Below are 21,243 nucleotides of genomic sequence, written 5' to 3' on the forward strand. Positions count from 1 at the left end.
TGATTTCAATTCTTTTAAATTTTTTGAGGCTTGTTCTATGACCCAGGATATATTTTACATTGCTGAAACTATCACCATTGTAATCCATGTCAAATTAAATACTATTATTTCTTTCTAATTTCTCATACCTTTTCCTTGTGTATTTCTCTAAACAGCACCTCTTAAGGGTGACCACTGAAAAAATAGGAATGGTATTTATAACTTTTCAGCCAGTAAAGAGGATGAAAAGGAACAAAGGAAACTCCAAACTTGATTAAATAGACACAAAATAAGAAACAGGTAGCCTTATTATATTTGTATTACAAATAATGAAACGGAGACCTGAGATGTTCAGTAACATGCCCAAAGTCAAGCAGCATGTAAGTGGTGGATCTAGTATTTAAATCTAAATTTGACGCCAGAGCCCAAGATTGTGACCAATGGAGCGTACGGTCTCCCTAGAGATGTGTTGAGATAAATTAGGCTAAAAGGAAGAACGTTTGACCAAATGAATCAGCATTATTTTTTCTTGAGCTTTATTTTGACATTTACCTAACCTGCCTAAGCCAGCTTTTATAATTGCTGGAAGAATGACAATATCCATAAATAGACAATTACCTGCTTTTTTTCTGAAATGTTTTATATGTTGAATCAATAAGCTATCAAGTAGTACCTTCTAAGAAAATGAATATTAACACTGGGTTTTTCTGTAAATTATGGAAAACTATGCTTTCCTTTTCCTCTTTCTGCCCTGCACCATGGAGATATTCCACAAGAGATGAAATTTCACTCTACCTGCTTGTTCTCTGGATTCACTTAAAGCTTGCTTGCTGGTTTTACGAGGCCAAATCCAGAAAAATTCGGAAAGAACCTTGAGCTTCAGGCTTCATACTAACTCCTAAGCATATAGTGACTCGAATCAAAGAGAAACAGGCATAATTCAGCAGCCCCTTGAGCTACCCGATTGTGTGTGTGTGTGTATGTGTACATGTGTTTAGAGGCAGGGTCTCGCTCTATCACCCAGGCTGCAGTACAGTTGTGTGATCATAGCTCACTGCAACTTCAACCTCCCTGGGATCAAATGATCCTCCTGCCTCAACTTCCCAAATAGCTAGGACTGCAATCAGATTTAGTGTGTTTTGAGAAAGCTCTATCAGAGTAGAAGTGGGAGGCCTTTTGGGATATCTATTCTAAGGGACTTTGAGTGGAAAAACAGGAGGATTTGAGGGAAGTATTGTTAGGTGCCAGCAAGTGACTTTTTAGACAGCTTTTTTTGTATGTGGATGCATTATTTGCCAAGTTTTTCCCTTTATTCCCTCTCAAATGTTGCCCTGGTTTAAAAGCTCATTAATTTATATGCAATCCAATGTGAGGATAAAGTGTAATTCAGAGGTGCAACATTCTGATCTCATTGTTTTCCACCAATTTGGTTAGCTAACCTCTGTACAAAGTACAATCTTCAAACTACAACTTCAAGGCTTTAAAAATTGAGGATGAATGTTTTTTTAGGCAAGCCACAGTTGCCCTAGATCCCGCCCCATGTTGTTTGAATGTGCCCTGCTTTGTATGAATAATTCCTGCATGTTGGCAACACCAAGAGATTTTTTGGAGCTAAAATACAACTCACAGCGTAACCACAGTAGGGCCGAGAGATTTGCCACACAGGGGATGTGGGCCCCTGGGGAAGCTGGCGTTCGTATTAAAGAAGCTCATTAGAGCTAAGGGTTAGCCACAAACCTCCTCCCTTGAGGGAAGAGAAACGCTAAATACATTTTTTCTCTCTCATTCCCACAGTTCAGAACAAAGGGTTTACATCAGTCAGCTCTTGTTATCTGTGCTAGTGAGGAATGGGAACAGAATGGATAAGCCAGGTCCAGTGTCTTCAGTTTTAGTGAGTAGTCTTCACCCTACGCCAAGGTGAACTTTTGCTGAACTGTTTCCAAGTAGCAAGGGTGCCTGGAATTGAAAGCCTCATTTTCTTTTTTTTTTTTTTTTTTTTTTTTGAGACGGAGTCTGCCTCTGTCGCCCAGGCTGGAGTGCAGTGGTGCGATCTCCACTCACTGCAAGCTCCACCTCCCGAGTTCACTCCATTCTCCTGCCTCAGCCTCCCGAATAGCTGGGACTACAGGCACCCGCCACCACGCCCAGCTAATTTTTTTGTAGTTTTTAGTACAGACAGGGTTTCACCGTGTTAGCCAGGATGGTCTCCATCTCCTGACCTTGTGATCTGCCTGTCTCGGCCTCCCAAAGTGCTGAGATTACAGGCGTGAGCCACCGCGCTCAGCCAAAAGCTTCTTTTTCTTGGCTGGGCACAGTGGCTCACACCTGTAATCACAGCACTTTGGGAGGCCGAGATGGGCCAATTACCTGAGGTCAGGAGTTCCAGGCCAGCCTGGCCAACATGGTGAAACCCCATCTCTACTAAAAATACAAAAATCAGCTAGGTGTGGTGGCGGGCACGTGTAATCCCAGCTACTCGGGAGGCTGAGGCAATAGAATCACTCGAACCTGGGAGGTGGAGGTTGCAGTGAGTTGAGATTGCGCCACTGCACTCCAGCCTGGGCAACAGAGCAAGACTCTGTCTTAAGAGAAAAAAAGAAAAAGAAAGCCTCCTTTTCTTTTTGAGACAGGAAATCTGTGTTTAGTAGTCTCACCTTGGGCTTTGGGTGAGGAAAAAAGACTCCAATTCTTTGAAGATAGAAGAGTTCCTCAGTTTTGGGGGGTACCAGATGGGTCCAAAGTAGGTTTATAGGTAAGCACATGCACACACACATATATATTTTTAAGTAACAATGGAGAGGAAAAATAAAGAAATAGGAAAGTAGAAGAAAATAAAGGACTAGAAGAGGGAAGATGAGACACCAAAAAAATTCTAAAATTAACCATATTTCATTAAATCTAAAGACATCATAGATTGTTACTTTATGTACCACTATGAAAGAAAAAATGGTCTAAATTAACCCATGACTTGACATGGATTGTATGTAAGATGCATCTTGATTTGGGAGATATTATAACAAAAAATATGTAACTTGGAGTTAGTGAAAATTGGTAGCTCTTTTTCAGCAATTTTATTTGCAAGTGTTCGAATAGCTAAAATACAACAGAAAACATTGTCTTTACTCTTTGGTCATTTAAAAATCTTGGGTCCTGTGCCAGGTGCGGTGGCTCACGCCTGTAATCCCAGCACTTTGGGAGGCTGAGGCAGGCCGATCACAGGGTCAAGAGATAGAGACCATCCTGGCCAACATGGTGAAACCTCACCTCTACTAAAAACACAAAAATTAGCTGGGCGTGGTGGTGCATGCCTGTAGTCCCAGCTACTCGGGAGGCTGAGGCAGGAGAATCTCTTGAACCCGGGAGGTGGAAGTTGCAGTGAGCCAAGATTGTGCCACTGCACTCCAGCCTGGCAACAGAGCAAGACTCTGTCTCAAAAAAAAAAAAAAAACAAAAAAAAACTTGGTCCTGCAATGTCACTTCAATACTTTTTTGCAAACAGTTGGGTATTTCCTTTGAAGCTACAGATTTTTTCCATGTTAGTGTCTAAAATATTTTTTAACATCTTCAAAACATTTTTGCAGACATCAAAGGGAGAGTTATTAACTAAAGAGTAAATCAGGAATAGGCCTGGGTGGTTTGAATCAGTTCACATAAATCATTAAAAATTAATCAGAAGTATTTATGAAAACCAGAACATAATTTCTCTGTGACCTCTGGATAGAAACGCTGAAACATCTGTCTTGTTCCTATGTGTACTGAAACAAAGAGTATTGACGGTCCTATTTTCTCTTTGATTTTTGGTTTTTAAGAGGTATCTACTATGGGCTTTCAGCAGGGCATGGATGAAGAAACTTGGCATGAAACAAATATCTAGTTTGGCCTAAAAAGAGGTCATCTAGCATTGCCCTAGGCAAGTTTACTCTGAGATAGTTAATTCTATGAAGTGAAATTTTTTTTTTAAAGTGAAACCAAAGCCCATTTATGTAATAAGGTTAATCTCAATATTGTTTGTTATCACTCCTTACAGCCTTTTTATTTTATAAATACCCAGGCATTTTCTTAATATACATTCTTTATATTCAAATTTAGTCCTCTATAGAGATTCTCATTAGAGTTTGTTTTTCCTTGTGAAAAGCAAACACTGAGAGGGAAAATAAGAGAATGATGCAGAAGTAATTATTAAATTATAGTATCAATCCAGTGTTGAGAGATCACTCTGGGGACAGAGCTGTGCTTAACTCAGCTGACTACAACAGGCTGGGGTTGAATCCAGGACCAGGAACAGGACCTGGCCCTGGAGCGGACATCTCGGGGAATGGACTCACTCTGCTACAGATGCAAGTTGAAGTCCAGTGCAGCAGGGGTCATAAGTAGTTGAAAGATGGATGAAATGGCCGGACGCAGTGGCTCATGCCTGTAATCCCAGCACTTTGGGAGGCCAAGACAGGCAGATCACTTCAGCTCTGGAGTTCGAGACCAGCCTGAGCAACATGGTGAAATGCCAGCTCTACTGAAAATACAAAAATTAGCCAGGTATGGTGGCGGGCGCCTGTAGTCCCAGCTACTCAGGAGGCTGGGAAGGTTGCAGTGAGCTGAGATTGTGCCACTGCACTCCAACCTGGGTAACATAATGAGACTCCATCTCAAAAAATGATGGATGAAAGATCACAGCCTTCAGAACTCCAAGTATTAGGTAGCCAGTGTCAGCCCACTTGTGTATGTTGGTACCACTGCTAATAAAACATAATATTCACTGACTACTTAGGGTCAACTATTGTTCTAAGTGCTTTATATCTATTAGCTTATTAAGCCCTTGCAAGATCCTTATAAAGTTTCACAGGTAAGAGCATGGAGGCCAGAGGGGTTAGCTGGGTTCCCAAGGACACACAGCTAGGAAGTGACGTCTAAACTAGGTCCTTTAACACCAGTCTGTCTCCTCGATCTGTGGAAGAGGAAAAGGACTCCAGTCCCTAGGAGGTGGACTGGCAGAGAAGAAAGCCCTCTAGTTCCGCAGGAGTACTGGGCAAGCTCCCAGGAAGGGACGTGGGCACAGGACAAGGGACAAATCCAGAGCACACAGTGGATACTGGAACTTGGGAACAGGGCAGAAAGACCAAAACCATTGTTAGAGGCATAACATTCAGTCGCTGGGCATCAGACTCCAGTTGGCTGCCTAGCAGTTCCACAGAGTTCCAACCCCACCTAAGGTTGGATTTCTTCCTAGCGATTTGATGAGGTTGAGCCAGTAGATGAGGTGGGGATAGGACAGGGAGCAAGTGACTTAACAGTTAGGAGGGAGGAAGCTGGTAACTAGGAAGGGTCAGACCCACAAGAAAGTGTATGTGTTATTAGTATTAATCACAACAGATGCCTAAAGATTTCAGTTGTATTTCATGTTCTCTGCATTTCCTCCATTTATCATTTGAGAGCTTGCTGGTCCCATGAAACTTAAGCATGCTATGTATATATACAAAAAGTATGCTTGTATTAATCTGTTCTCATGCTGCTAATAAATACATAACCAAAACTGGGTAATTTATAAAGGAAATAGGTTTATTTATTTTTTTAATTATACTTTAAGTTCTAGGGTACATGTGCACAACCTGCAGGTTTGTTACATAGGTATAGATGTGCCATGTTGGTTTGCTGCAGCCATCAACTCAACATTTACATTAGTTATTTCTCCTAATGCTATCCCTCTCCCAGGCCCTGACCCTGCCAACAGGCCCCGGTGTGTGATGTTCCCCGCCCTGTGTCCATGTGTTCTTATTGTTCAACTCCCACCTATGAGTGAGAACATGCAGTGTTTGGTTTTCTGTCCTTGTGATAGTTTGCTGAAAATGATGGTTTCCAGCTTCATCCATGTCCCTGCAAAGGACATGAACTCATCCTTTTTTATGGCTGCATAGTATTCCGTAGTGTATATGTGCCACATTTTCTTAATCTAGTCTATCATTGACGGACATTTGGGTTGGTTCCAAGTCTTTGCTATTGTGAATACTGCCGCAATAAACGTATGTGTGTATGTGTCTTTATAGTAGCATGATTTATAATCCTTTGGGTATATACCCAATAATGGGATCCCTGAGTCAAATGGTATTTCTAGTTCTAGATCCTTGAGGAATCGCCACACTGTCTTCCACAATAGTTGAACTAATTTACACTCCCACCAACAATGTAAAAATATTTCTATTTCTCCATATCCTCTCCAGCATCTGTTGTTTCCTGACTTTTTAATGATAGCCATTCTAACTGGCATGAGATTGTATCTCATTGTGGTTTTGATTTGCATTTCTCTGATGACCAGTGATGATGAGCATTTTTTTTCATGTGTCTTTTGGCTGCATAACTGTCTTCTTTTGAGAAGTGTCTGTTCATGTCCTTCGCCCACTTTTTGATGGGGTTGTTTTTTCTTGTAAATTTGTTTAAGTTCTTTGTAGATTCTGGATATTAGCCCTTTGTGAGATGGGTAGATTGCAAAAATTTCCTCCCATCCTGTAGGTTGCCTGTTCACTCTGATGATAGTTTCTTTCGCTGTGCAGAAGCTCTTTAGTTTAATTAGATCCCATTTGTCTATTTTGGCTTTTGTTGCCGTTAGTCTGATGGGCTTCCCTTTGTGGGTAACCCAACCTTTCTCTCTGGCTGCCCTTAACATTTTTTCCTTCATTTCAACCTTGATGACTCTGACAATTATGTGTCTTGGGGTTGCTCTTCTTGAGAAGTATCTTTGTGGTGTTCTCTGTATTTCCTGAATTTGAATGTTGGCCTGACTTGCTAGGTTGGGGAAGTTCTCCTGGGTAATATCCTGAAGAGTGTTTTCTAACTTGGTTCCATTCTCCCCATCACTTTCAGGTACACCAATCAAACGTAGATTTGGTCTTTTCACATAGTCCTATATTTCTAGGAGACTGTGTTCGTTTCTTTTCACTCTTTTTTCTCTAATTTTGTCTTCTTGCTTTATTTCATTAATTTGATCTTCAATCACTGATATCCTTTCTTCTACTTGATCGAATCAGCTACTGAAGCTTGTGCATGTGTCATGAAGTTCTCGTGCCATGGTTTTCAGCTCCATCAGGTCATTTAAGTTCTTCTCTACACTGTTTATTCTGGTTAGCCATTTGTCTAACCTTTTCTCAAGGTTTTTAGCTTCCTTGCGATGAGTTAGAACATGCTCCTTTAGCTCGGAGAACTTTGTTATTACCGACCTTCTGAAGCCTACTTCTGTCAACTCCTCAAACTCACTCTCTGTCCAGTTTTGTTCCATTGCTGGTGAGGAGCTGCGATCCTTTGGAGAAGAAGAAGCGCTCTGGTTTTTGGAATTTTCAGCTTTTCTGCTCTGGTTTCTCCCCATCTGTGTGGTTTTATCTACCTGTGGTCTTTGATGTTGGTGACCTACAGATGGGGTTTTGGTGTGGATGCCCTTTTTGTTGATGTTGATGCTATTCCTTTCTGTTTGAGAGTTTTCCTTCTAACAGGCCCCTCAGCTGCAGGTCTGTTGGAGTTTGCTGGAGGTCCACTCCAGACCCTGTTTGCCTGGGTATCACCAATGGAGGCTGCAGAACAGCAAATATTGCTGCCTGATCCTTCCTCTGGAAGCTTCGTCCCAGAAGGGCACCCACCTGTATGAGGTGTCTGTCAGTCCCTACTGGGAGGTGTCTCCCCGTCAGGCTAAATGGGGGTCAGGGACCCACTTGAGGAGGCAGTCTGTCCGTTCTCAGAGCTCAAATGCTGTGCTGGGAGAACCAATGCTCTCTTCAGAACTGTCAGATGAGGATGTTAAAGTCTGCAAAAGTTGACTGCTGCCTTTTGTTCAGCTATACCCTGCCCACGGAGGTGGAGTCTAAGAGAGGCTGTAGGCCTTGCTGAGCTGCAGTGGGCTCCACCCAGTTTGAGCTTCCCAACCACTTTGTTTACCTACTGAAGCCTCAGCAATGGTAGACGCCCCTCCCACTGCCTGGCTGCAGCGTCACAGGTCCATCTCAGACTGCTGTGCTAGCAGTGAGCAAGGCTCCGTGGGCGTGGGGCTGCCAAGCCAGGCATGGGAGGGAATCTCCTTGTCTGCCGGTTGCTAAGACTGGGAAAAGCGCAGTGTGAAGTGTACAGTTCCTCCAGGTACAGTCTGTCACAGCTTCCCTTGGCTAGGAAAGGGAAATTCCCCAACTCCTTGTGCTTCCAGGTGAGGCGACGCCCCACCCTGCTTCGGCTTGCTGCCTATGGGCTGCACCCACTGTCCAACCAATCCCAATGAGATAAACCAGGTACCTCAGTTGGAAATGCAGAAATCACCCATCTTCTGCGTCAATCATGCTAGGAGCTGCAGACTGGAGCTGTTCCTATTCAGCCATCTTGGAAGCAACCCAGAAAAGAGATTTAATGGACTCACAGTTCCATATGGCTGGGGAGGCCTCACAATCATGGCGGAAGGCAAATTAGGGGTAAAATCATGTCTTACATGGCAGCAGGCAAGAGGGCATGTGTAGGAGAACTATCCTTTATAAAACCATCAGATCTCATAAGACTTATTCGCTATCATGAGAACAGCATGGGAAAACCCCACCCTGGTGATTCAATTACTTCCCAGAGGGTCCCTCCCATGACACGTGGAGATTATTACCATTCAAGGTGAGATTTGGGTAAGCACACAGAGCCAAACCATATCAATGCTGTAATCAGTTTAACTGATATATACCTGATCTTTTCCAAAAAGGATCTAATGATGTATTTTATTAATTCTGCCCAGATAATTTCTCATTTTCTGCAGGAAAATAATTGCAGGCAGCAAAATATTAATAATTATCCTTATTTTATGTTAGGTTATTTTTATCAACATTTTGTAACTGATGTAGAATGTAAAATTTAGCATCAAGACCATGAAAATCTTTTTGAAATTACATATTCCGTATGTATTTTATAAAACACATGCACTTTAATGGCTAGGAAAGTTACCAGGAAAAAATTTGGATTTGGAGGGGAAAAGAAACCCAGTTGGATATATAATAAACTGGTTTGGGGAAAATATTTATGGAAAAATAATGCCCTTGACAATTGTTTATGATGCTTATTGTACTATAATAAAGTTTGAGTTTAATGGTTTTATTGTTGTTTTAGCCCATAGTGTATATTCCTTTCTTGCGTGAGTTTGCCATTATTAAACACAGTATTATTGTTAACCACTTAGGTAATTCAAAATGCTTACAATCTAGCTTTCAAGGACAAGCATTTTTAATTTTCTACTTATTAATTTGGGATGCATTTGGAGGAGGAGTTTTGAAATTTTTTTGTTTGCCTAGCCTTTTTTTTTTTTTTTTTTTCCTAGAGAACAGAAATGAACTCAAATAGACATTGACAAATAGGAGAATAATGTCATTAAAAACAGGATGACTCTCGGTGAGGAAAAGGGCACAACAGTACGTCAGGGCCCCCACAGCCCACGCCACAGAGAGGAATGACTAGGCAGGAGTGGAAAGGAAAAGGCCAGCAGTTGGTGATGAGTCAGCAGTACTTTTGCTAAAAATGCTAATCTAATACAGCAGTGGGAAGTGTTGGTGAGCATGTGATCATCAAGGCCGGGAATGACTCCTTCCTCTCTGCAGCTCTCAGGAGTCCCTGCTGAAGGACCGGGATGGGCTTTGGTTCCCTATACACCTCTGTGTGTTGTTTTGGGGTGTGGGTCCTCCCTAATTAGGAAAGATAGCTGGAAGGCAGGCTCAGAAGGCTGCCCCAACTCGCGCTTCCAAAATCACATTGGCCTGTGTATAAGAGATCTAAGAAATGAAAATGTGTAATATTCTCCCTCATCTTCATATTAAGATAATTTCTTAGGACAAAAATGATTTTTAAACACACCCCTTACTCCATCGATATCTGAGCCCTGATCACTCAGGAAGTGATAATGACACCTTTGTTGTTGTTGTTGTTGTTTTTAAATCACTTGTAACCACTGTGTTGTAGGCAGGGAAATACTTCACTGTGAAAGTGACATATTCTTGTTTTATTCCTATACTTAAAGCAAAAGCTACTTACTTTCAGTGTAGGTCAATTTAGATCTGCAAAATAGAATACCATTTTAGATGCTTTGAGGTAGTGTTCCTGTAACAGAATCGTTAGTAATTTTAGAAGATTAGTGAAATATTTTATTTTGAAAACCAGTATGGAATTCCATGTTTGTTTTTTTTAATGGATAAATTTAAACATATATCAAGTGGATAGATTATTGTAGACTTTTTCAGGGATAGTTATTTTTCCATCAGTGGTATTGTTAGACTACTCTATGCAGAATACATCTACTAGAATGACTTATTTCCTTTTTTGAAAAAAAATTGAATTTTAAGTTGCAGGATACATGTGCAGGATGTGCAGGTTTGTTACATAGGTAAATGTGTGCCATGGTGATTTGCTGCATCTATCAACCCATCACCTAGGTGTTAAGCCCCACATGTGTTAGCTGTTTATCCTGATGCTGTCCCTGTACCTTCCATCCCCAACAGGACCTAGTGTGTGTTGTTCCCCTCCTTGTGTCCATGTATTCTCACTGTTCAGCTCCCACTTTTAAGTGAGAACATGTGGTGTTTGGTTTTCTGTTCCTGCATTAGTTGGCTGACTATAATGGCTTCAAGCTCCACCTATGTTCCTGCAAAGGACATGATCTCCTTCCTTTTGATGGCTGCATAGTATTCCATGGTGTATATATACCACATTTTATTTATCCAGTCTATCATCGATGGGCATTTGGGTTGATTCCATGTCTTTGCTATTGTGAATAGTGCTGCAATGAACATAAGTGTGCATGTATCTTTATAACAGAATGATTTATTATATTCCTTTGAGTGTATACCCAGCAATGGGATTACTGGGTCCAATGGTATTTCTGGTTCTAAGTCTCTGAGGAATTGCCGCACTGTCTTCCATAATGGTTGAACTAACTTACATTCCCACCAAGAGTGTAAAAGCTTTCCTATTTCTCCATAGCCTCACCAGCATCTATTTTTTCCTGACTTTTTGATAATCACCATTCTGACTGGCGTGAGATGGTATCTCATTGTGGTCTTGATTTGCATTTCTCTAATGATTCGTGATGTTGAGTTCTTTTTCATGTTTATTGGCCACTTAAATGTCTTCTTTTGAGAAGTGTCTGTTCATGTCCTTTGCCCACTTTTTAATGTTTTTTTATGTAAATTTGTTTAAGTTCCTTGTAGATTCTGGATATTAGCCCTTTGTCAGATGCATAGATTGCAAAAATTTTCTCCCATCTATAAGTTGTCTGTTCACTCTGATGATAGTTTCTTTTGCTGTGCAGAAGCTCTTCAGTTTAATTAGATCCTATTTGTCAATTTGTGCTTTTGTTGCAATTGCTTTTGATGTTTTTGTCATGAAATCTTGGCCCATGCCTATGTCCTGACTGGTATTGCCTAGATTTTCTCCTAGAGTTTTTATAGTTTGGGGTTTTTCATTTAAGTCTTTAATCCATCTTGAGTTAATTTTTGTATACCATATAAGGAAGGGGTGCAGTTTCAATTTTCTGCACATGGCTACCCAGTTCTCCCAGCACCATTTATTAAACAGGAAGTTCTTTCCCCATTGCTTGTTTTTGTCTGGTTTGTCAAAGATCAGATGGTTGTAGATGTGTGGTCTTATTTCTGAAATCTCTATTCTGTTCCATTGGTCTATGTGTCTGTTTTTGTACTTGTACCATGCTGTTTTGGTTACTATAGCCTTATAGTATATTTTTAAGAGAAAGACTTATTTCTAATATATCCTAAGATATCTTTCTAGTTTAATAGTACCAGGTATAGGATTTTTAAAAGTTGAATTTGATTTAAACTAATAATAATATATTGATTACTATTGAAAGTACTCTTTTAAGTGCCTTATAAATATTATTTCATTAGTGCCCACCACAACCTAATAAGTCATTTATCATCCCCATTTTACATGTAAGGAAAGTGATCCACAGACAGTTTAAGATAGAGCTGGCCGAGAATGGGGCTAAGATGCAAAACTAGACAGGCTGATTCAAGAGCATGGAGGCCACAGTCTTTCCACACTGCTTCCCAGAAGGAGGGCCCATTACCACCATTCGCTTTGGCAAGGAACTCATTTTTATGGGTTTTCCTTTGTTCATTTGTAAAATGCTGAGGTTGGATTTCAAGATCTGTAAGGTCCCTGACAGATTTGAAGTTATATAATCTTTAATGTCTTGGAACGTATATTGAAAAGGGACAGATTGGACCAGGCATAGTGGCTCACACCTGTAATCCTAGAGCTTTGGGAGGCTGAGTGGGGAGGATTGCTTGAGCCCAGGAGTTCAAGACCAGCCTGGGCAACATAGTGAGACCCTGTCTCTACAAAAATCTGAAAATTAGCCAGGCATGGTGGTATGCATCTGTAGTCACAGCCCTTGAGAGGCTGAGGCAGGAGGATCCCATGAGCCCAGGAGTTCAAGACTGCAGTAAGCTATAATCCCTACTGCACTGTAGCCTGGGCAACAATGTGAAACCCCGTTTCTTAAAATAAAAAAAAAATTAAAAAAGATATTGACCACACATTGATTTGCATTCTCCACTAAAATGACATGGATATATATAATACAATATGATATGATATGATATAGTTAAAAGTGACCTCAAATGACAAACTGGACAAGAGAAGACAGCAGGTCCAGAGAAAATGAACATAATGGTATGGAGGTAAGTTGGACCCAAGTGCCAGCAGTGAATGACGCCAAAGAAGAACCCAGTTAAATGAGGCCTTGAGAGACTCAGTGCTCCAGTGATGTCAGGGACAGCAGGCAATGAGATGATGTCATTGTAAAGATCATTGGGACTCCCTGGTCCTCCACCCCACTTCCATCATTGGAAGTCAGGTGACAGCTCTCCTCCCCTCCCACCCAGCCTCATCCCCTTCTACCACTATTGCAGGAAACTGAAGATTAATTTTTCAGTAAAAATGAACCAAAAAAGTACCAAAAACATGGACACCAGGTAAAACAGAGACTTGGGGAGATCCAGCTAAACTTTTTATATGAGATTCTGAGACCATCAGCTCTCTTCTTTAGCAGCCAGGCATGTGACCACTCGTAGCCCCCACCAATGAGGCACTGAGGTTTGACAGTGAATGTTCTTTGAGGAAACTGAATGGTTGTAAAGAAAAGACCTCCATCTATTGCACTGGGGACTCCCCCACTGAAAAGGACATCTGTTTCCATGGGAATCCACTAGTAAATCCATCTGTCATCAATCTCTGCCCCCTGATGGACACATAACTCTTTCCCATCAGCTCTTGTGGTGTCTCACTTAGAAACAAGCAGCACAGTGTCTAGCATGAAACACCAGACGAAACAGAACAAAATAAAACTAAAAAACCCTAAAAAAGGAACCCCAAGAAAATAGAGCGGAACCAGAGAACAGAAGAAAACATCAAAATATTATGTTTAACATTCCCATGGAGACAGAATAAAATCTTGGTATCTCTAAAGTAAGAACAAGAGTCTGTAACAGACTAAGAGAAGACAAGAGGAGAAGAAAAATTTCTCAGAAGTTAAAAATATGTGTACCGCAACAGACACACTTGCTTTTTCTATCCAACAACCATCCTACCCCCACCACACTTTCTGCATCCCATTGCAGAAGCTGCTCACACCAGCAGCTTGCTTTCCCAGCCTCCCTTGCACTTAAAAAATGGGGTATTTGACACAGTAAAAGGAAGCCTGCTGAGAGTCCTCCCAGAGGGAATGGTTTACTTCCCTCATGAAAAGTAGATTATGGGAGGAAATCTCGCTCTTTAGCAAAATGTTATTTTGTCTTTAAGTGACTCCTGGAACTATAGCAATTTCTCCTTGGGTCATTGAAAAGACAAGCATATGAATGCAGCTAATTACTGAGGATGGCAAAGGGGAAAGGGACAGAGCCTGGATCCTCGAGTACACCATTGAGCTGAGGATCTACATACAGGGCAATGAGAAGATACACATATATGGTAATTGGACTGTAAGGGAAAATCTAAAGTTTAGGTGGAAGAGATAGCCTTGTCGGGAAAGAGATGATGCTATTGAGGGTTCCAACAAGCCCTAAATTGCGTAGCCCATTCATTCGCCAAATAGTTACACTCGTATGTCAGGAGTTTACATTCTAGGTAAAACAGACAGGAAATTGAAAATAAAACAAAACAACAAAACACGAAATATACCAAAAAGTGAAAAATGCTATGGAGAAAGAGACAGAGTAGGCTGGAGGGGTTGTGGGGAGTGGTCAGAGAAGGTGTAAGTAGCACCATTGAAGCAGAGACTTGAAATAAACAAAGGCTCTCCATACAGACAGGGGAAGTCAGTTCCAGGAAGAGGAAGCAGCAAGTGCAATGGCCCTTAGGTGGGAATGTGCTTGACACATTTGAAGAAAAGCAAAGGAGGCCAGAGAAGAGTGAGAAGAAATTAGTCAGAGGTGACTTGGAGAAATAATGAGAGATGAAATCTTGCAGATTCTGTCAGGCCATTGTATGGAGTTAGCCTTTTTCTCTGAGTAAGTAGGAAGGTTTCACTGGGTTTTGAGCAGAATGTCATGATCTGACTTATATTTTAAAGAATAAGTCTGTGTGTGGTGCTGAGAATAGAATGAAAGGGGTAAAGGTTGAGCGGGGAGATGGCTGAAAAGATATTGCAGTAATTGCAGTGAGAGATAACGAAAGCTGGAAACTGGATGGTCACAGAGGAGCTGGTGAGCAGTATTTGGATTCTGTATATATCTTATAGGTAAAGACAAAGCCATCACCCATACATGCTGATGAATTCTACATTAGTGGACATTGACATGGCTGTAAGGTTTCTGGCCTGAGCAAGAGTATAAACTGAGTTGCCATTTACTAAAATGGGGAAGATCGTGAAAAGAGGAGCTTTGGAAAGGAAACCAGGGTATAGTTTTGGAATATTTTTCCTCCTAAACATCCAAGATAAGCAGGCAGTTGGATATACCAGTCTGGAGTTCAGGGAAGAGAGGCAGAGGATGAAGATATTTGTTTAAAGGTGGTCAATGTATAGAAGGGATTTAAAGCCGTGCTAAGGAATGGGTCATCCAGGGAGTGAAGGTGGATAGAGAAGAACTCTAAGGACTGATACCTGGAGCTTCCCACTATTTGGAAGCTGGGAGAACAAGAAGAAACTCGTAAAGGAATCTGAGGAGGAACAACCAGGGAATCATGTCCTGGAAGCTGAGTGAAGCAAGGGCTGATCAGCCATCGAATGCAGTTAATAGAACAAGTAAGAAGACTGAATATTGTCCACCATAGTTAGCAAGATGGATACTGTTGGTGACCTTGATAAGGGCTCAAGTGTCTTTAAGAACAAAGAACCAATCAGGTTCAGCCAAGGATGATGTGTCAGCAGTAGCAGCCTATCTGGACACCCAGTTATGGGAAGTGGAGTGAAACAGTGAAATGACCTCTTGCCTAGGGAGTGGGCACAATTCCGACATTGCCTATAGGGATATGGAAGCCAAATGTGAGAAATGGTCATGAAAAGGAGAACAAGAAGCTCTGATTTTACCATTTAAGTCAAGCAGTTATGCCTTTTGAAGCTGTCATTTATTTGGAAGCACGTTAAAGGAAGCTAGAGGACCCATTTCCCTGTCCAAATGTCAGGAGTCTTTGAAAAGGCAAGCATAATGAAGAGACTATGGAAACCATAAGCACAAACTTTAGAATAAAGACGCATCTGGTGCAAATTCCAATATCACATTGATACCAAGTTACTGAACCTTTCTGAATCTTAGTGTTCTCTACTATAAAATAAGGCTAGCCATGTGTGTCTCATGAGATTTTTTTTTTCAACTTTCATATTAAATGCAAGGGGTACATGTGTAGGTTTCTTACACGGGTATATTGCATGATGCTGAGGTCTAGGGTTCGATTGCACCCATCACCCAGGTAGTGACCATAGTACCCAGTAGGTAGTTTTTCAACCCTTGACCCCTAGGAGAAGATTTTATGAGTAATAATTGGATGGCATATGGAAGGCCCCTAGTACTGTATCATCCAAACAGGTGATCAGCAAGTAACAACTTTGATTATTCTTACATCTTAGCTAGGCCTGAGGTAGAAGCTACTTGTTTTAATGTGAGAAAGATGAAGCATTTGTTGACATGAACCTAGTCAGAGAAGGAGTTGGCTAGAGCTGTAGTTTTAATAAAGTTCTTTAAAAGACATTTATTATGGCCTAGACCTTGGAAGAAATAAAGCAGAGGTCTCAAGGCCTTATTTTCTTGATATATTCCAAAATAAATCTCACTGACTTCTCTTAAACTCTGCCCTTCAAACCAGATCATAGCATGTATAAGGTTAAGACAATATCACACCCATGGGATGCTGAGGGCAAAAAAGTTCACCTTGCTGTCTGAGAGTGTTGCCAGATGCCAAGAAGTACATCTTTGTGAGGCACAAAATGGCCTTAAGCTCACCTTTCTTCTGTGTTTTTCTTCTCACCCTTACGTACTTTTACATTAGAGCTCTCAGTACACATGGGTGTTGGCTTTATTCTCCCTAGTTCACAAAATAGAAAGCAGATAGCAAATGCCTAAGAAATAATTTTTTGAGAGTACGCTATGACCCTCTTTTTATTTTCATAGTAACTCAGACCAAATTGGAATACTTCTAGTAGAAATAGTTACATTCCTCACTCTTGAATAAAATATTTAGATATTTAGCAAATGGATTCTGTGTCCTAAAACAATGTTTACTTGTGGCTATGATTAACTACATTTTCTTATTTAAATATATGATTTTGAGTCTTGGTTCTATGATTTATTATTTATTTTCTATCTGATTTGACTGTGAAACTTGATGGCGTGAAAGCACTTTGGCCAAGAAATTCATAGGGCAGTGTTAGTTTTGGATTTCACTTTTCCTACTAGAGTTCATGGTCATTCAGTTTATCAATGTACAAAAAATTAGACAAAGTGGATATTTCTCAGAAGTCAAGCAATTTCCCCAGAGGGAAAATAAAATTTCATCAGTCCCTGAATTTAAAAATCTCCAAACCCCGTTTAAAAATAACCATAGAAATCCTGTTTCTCCACATAAGTCCCACATAAGTCTCAAAGATTTGTTTGTGCATCCTGAATCTACAACTGCTTTGTGTGTTTCCTGACCTTTACTTATATAAGTTCTAGTCCCCATTAGAGGTAAATGGATTCTAAAATTTGCTTTAAAATCATTGCCAAAGTGGCCTTATCTTTATTAGTTTCTGACTATATAATCTGAGTGAGAATACATCGGAATAGGGGTGTTGAAAATCATTGAGATTAACTTAAAAGGATTATTTCTGGCAGAGATGACAATTTCTAAATACTTAGATAAGAGATATTAAGCTTAACTTGATTCTAACCTCTTTGTTGTCATGATCATGGTGGAAATTTACTTAACCAATTCTCTGGGACAAAGAAATTTTCAGTTTGGGCCTAAAATAGGTTACATTGTTAGGAATTACAGTAAGAAGCATGTCACTAATACCCAATAGAGAACTTTATTACAATTTAAAACTATATAATGAATCATCTTATAAAGCTAATAAATACAGATGCAGTTACCCAAAGGGTCAGCTAAAAGAACAGTAAGAACCTCAAGACTGCCTGACATTATTCCTTGACAATATTACACCCTCCAAAATGATAGCTAACCTAAGCAAACCAACATGGGGAAGCTAATTACAAGGTTATCTTAGCTTTGGCATTGAATTATTCTACTCAGTGACTTTGCTGTGAAAGCTGAGCAGCCCTAGTGAAGTTTGTGTTTTCTCCATAAAGTGGCTGCCATTTCAATGGCCAATGGTCTTAAAACTTTTAGTTGCCATACTTGAAATCCATTGTATTTTATTTAGTGAAAAGATTTTATTAAACTGGATTGTCAAATCTGATTTCAAAAAATTATAAGTGGAATTTTCTCTATTTCTGTAAGTGTCTGTAGTTTTTGACTTAGTAAAGGGACGGCTTTGGAAGTTTTTGAGTGGAAAGGTGACATGATATGATTTATGGGTTAAAAGGCTCACTCAGGATGCCACGTTTAGGATAGGAGGGAGAAGCAAGACCAGTTCAGAGGTGACTGCAGTAATCCAGGTGAGAGCTGATAGATCAGGGTGGGTGAGTGGAGATGGTGAGAAATGTCAGATTCTGGATACATTTTAAGCTACAGCCAGGAGGATTGGATATGAGGTAAAAGAGAATGAGAGGTGTTAAGGATGACTTCAAAGTTTGGGAGACTGATTGGGAGAAAATATTTGCAAAACATATGTCTGATAAAGATCTTATATCCAGATATAGAGTTCTTACAGTACATCTGTAAGAACACAGCCCAATATTTTTAAAACAGGCAAAGGATTTGAATGACACTCTACCAAAAATGACATAGGAATGGCCTATGAGAACATGGGAAGATTTTCAATATCATTAGTCATCAGGGAAATACAAATCGAACCACAAAGAGATACTGCCTCACACCCAGAGGATGCCTATAACCAGGAATTCAGATAGGAACAGTTGTTGGTTGAGGAAGTAAAGTTGGAACTCCTCTACACTGCTGATGGGAATGGAAGACGCTGCAGCCACTCTGAAAAACTCTTCAGCAATTTCTTTTTTTTTTTTTTTTTTTTTTTTTTTTTTGAGATGAAGTCTTGCTCTGTTGCCCAGGCTGAAGTGCAGTGGCCTGATCTCTGCTCACTGCAACCTCCGCCTCCTGGGTTCAAGCAATTCTCCTGCCTCAGCTTCCTCAGTAGCTGGGACTGCAAGCATGCACCACCATATTGGGCCAATTTTTATATTTTTAGTAGAGACAGGGTTTCGCCTTGTTGGCCAAGCCGGTCTTGAACTCCTGACCTCAAGAGATCCACCCACCTCGGCCTCCCAAAGTGCTGGGATTACAGGCATGAGCCACAACACCCAGCAGGCAATTTCTTATAAAGTAAACCCATACTTATCAATGTGATCTACAATCATACTCTCCTATGTATTTATCCAAATGAAATGAAAACAGGTTTTTTTTTTGTTTTTGTTTTGAGATGGAGTCTCGCTCTGTCGCCCAGGCTGGAGTGCGATGACGTGATCTTGGCTCACTGCAACCTCTGCCTCCTGGGTTCAAGTGATTCTCCTGCCTCAGCCTCCTGAATAGCTGGGACCACAAGCATGTGCCACCATACCTGGCTAACTTTTTGTATTTTTAGTAGAGACGGGGTTTCACTGTGTTAGCCAGGATGGTCTCGATCTCCTGACCTCGTGATCCACCCGCCTGGGCCTCCCAAAGTGCTGGGATTACAGGTATGAGCCACCACGCCTGGCCCATGAAAACACTTTTTACACAAAGGCAACTTTATTTGCAATAGCAACTTTATTTGTAATAACTCAAACTAAAAACAATTCAAATGTCCACAAACTGATGAAGGAATGAAAAAACTGTGGTACATCCATGAATGGTGTACTACTCGGCAATACAAAGCAATGGACTGCATGCAAGGAATGCCAGCAGCAACATGGGAGAATCTCAAGTGCACTGTGCTCAGTAAAAGAGCCACACTTGAAAGGCTACATGCTGTATGATTCCATTTAAATGAACTTCATAACAGTTCAAAAACTTTCATAACAGAAAGCAGGACAGTGTTTGCCAGAGGCTATAAGTGGAGAGGAAGGAAGCAATTAAAAACGGGCTCAGGGGAGCTTTTGGGGGTGATGGAATTATTCTACATCATGACTGTAATGATAGATGACTGTGCATTCATCATAACTCATTGAATTATATACTAAAAAATGGCATATGTAAATTATACCTCGAAAGAGCTGATTTTTAAACAAGTAATTCTAAATATCACTGTTTTTATTTTTGAGGTCAGCATATTTTAATTGGAATTCGACAAAGAAATAGATGTACAGTGCTTAAGCGGTCTTGAAAAAAAATTACTTAGCTGCTGGGAATGCTAAGATGGGAAGATCACTTGAACCTGGGAGGTGGAGGTTGCAAAAAAAAAAAAAGCAATTACCTAACTCTCTAGGCATCTGTCTCCTTAGGAAGATGGAGATCAGGGTGCCTGATTCAGTAATTTTTTTTTAATTTTTTGATTTGTTTTAATCTGAAAAGTCATGTGTAATAACTATTTTTGTAAATTGTGTTGAATTTTAATTGCCTCAAATTCAGCTTTTATTTAATGAAGTCCAGTGGTGGTTTATTAAGTATCTTTTTGTAGTGAAATAAGTGGGCTTGCATTATTTTGTAGGCTTAGTATTTTTGTATGCTGGGTTTTATTAAAGCTAGATGGATCTATAATTACATACTCCTGAAGGGGGAAGAATGCTTGCTCTTATACTGACAGCCTAAAATTCTGGGTTTTTAGTGATTCACTCACACTCAACATTGATTATGATGTTTACTAAGATCATACACTGTATTTTCATGTGCATTATCTTAATTGTCCAGCAGCAATTTGAAGTAAGTCTCCTTACCTCCATTACACATGAAATGAGACAAAAACCTATCAGTTGTTAGATGACTTACCTGTGGTCTGCCAGCTTTTAAAACGAGAATTCAATCTTAGGTTTCCTGGTTTTCAATGCGATGTTCTTTCCTCAACCAAAGCTGCCTTCTTCCCCTACTTCTTAAAATATGTGTGAGCCGTCAAGATTCTGATTGTCCTTAATTTGCTGAATCTTCAGCTTCCACCATTGTTCAGATTATTGGAAAATTTATTTTTTTTGAGATAGAGTCTCACTCTGTCACCTAGGCTGGAGTGCAGTGGCACGATCTCGGCTTGCAGCAACCTCTGCCTCCTGGGTTCAAGCGATTCTCCTGCCTCAGCCTCCCGAGAAGCTGGGGTTACAGGCATGCACCACTATGCCTGGCTTTTTTTTTTTTTTTTGTATTTTTAATAGAGACAGGGTTTCCTCATGTTGGCCAGGCTTGTCTCAAACTCCCAACCTTAAGCGATCCACCCGCCTTGGCCTCCCAGAGTGCTGGGATTATAGGAATGAGCCAATGCGCCTGACCAAAATTTATGTATCTCGTTGGAATGTTTCAGTAAGGTCAGGTTATGGGCATTGAGAAAGGCCCTACACTGCTAGATTAGACCCCCACCTAATTACTGAGGTGCTAAGGGCATCATGAAATTTCAGTAGGAGGTGAGATAAAGCTAAATGGCATTTCTCAATGTAGAGGGTAGAATCTGGAATAAGAACATTTGAAATCTAAACTTATTGCCAGGTATAGCATATTCGTCTGTAACTATTCGAACAAGGGGATTTTTTT

At 40.5% G+C, this 21,243-nt stretch overlaps 1 protein-coding gene across 3 annotated transcripts in view; it reads left to right on the top strand.

Moving 5' to 3' along the window:
* PRTFDC1 (phosphoribosyl transferase domain containing 1) overlaps positions 1-21,243 on the top strand; it is a 104,313-nt gene that overhangs the window by 21,974 nt on the left and 61,096 nt on the right. The gene's annotated exons all lie outside the window — the stretch shown is intronic.

The sequence above is a fragment of the Nomascus leucogenys genome, chromosome 18, assembly GCF_006542625.1.
Source record: "Nomascus leucogenys isolate Asia chromosome 18, Asia_NLE_v1, whole genome shotgun sequence".
In the NCBI taxonomy this organism is placed as follows: domain Eukaryota; kingdom Metazoa; phylum Chordata; class Mammalia; order Primates; family Hylobatidae; genus Nomascus; species Nomascus leucogenys.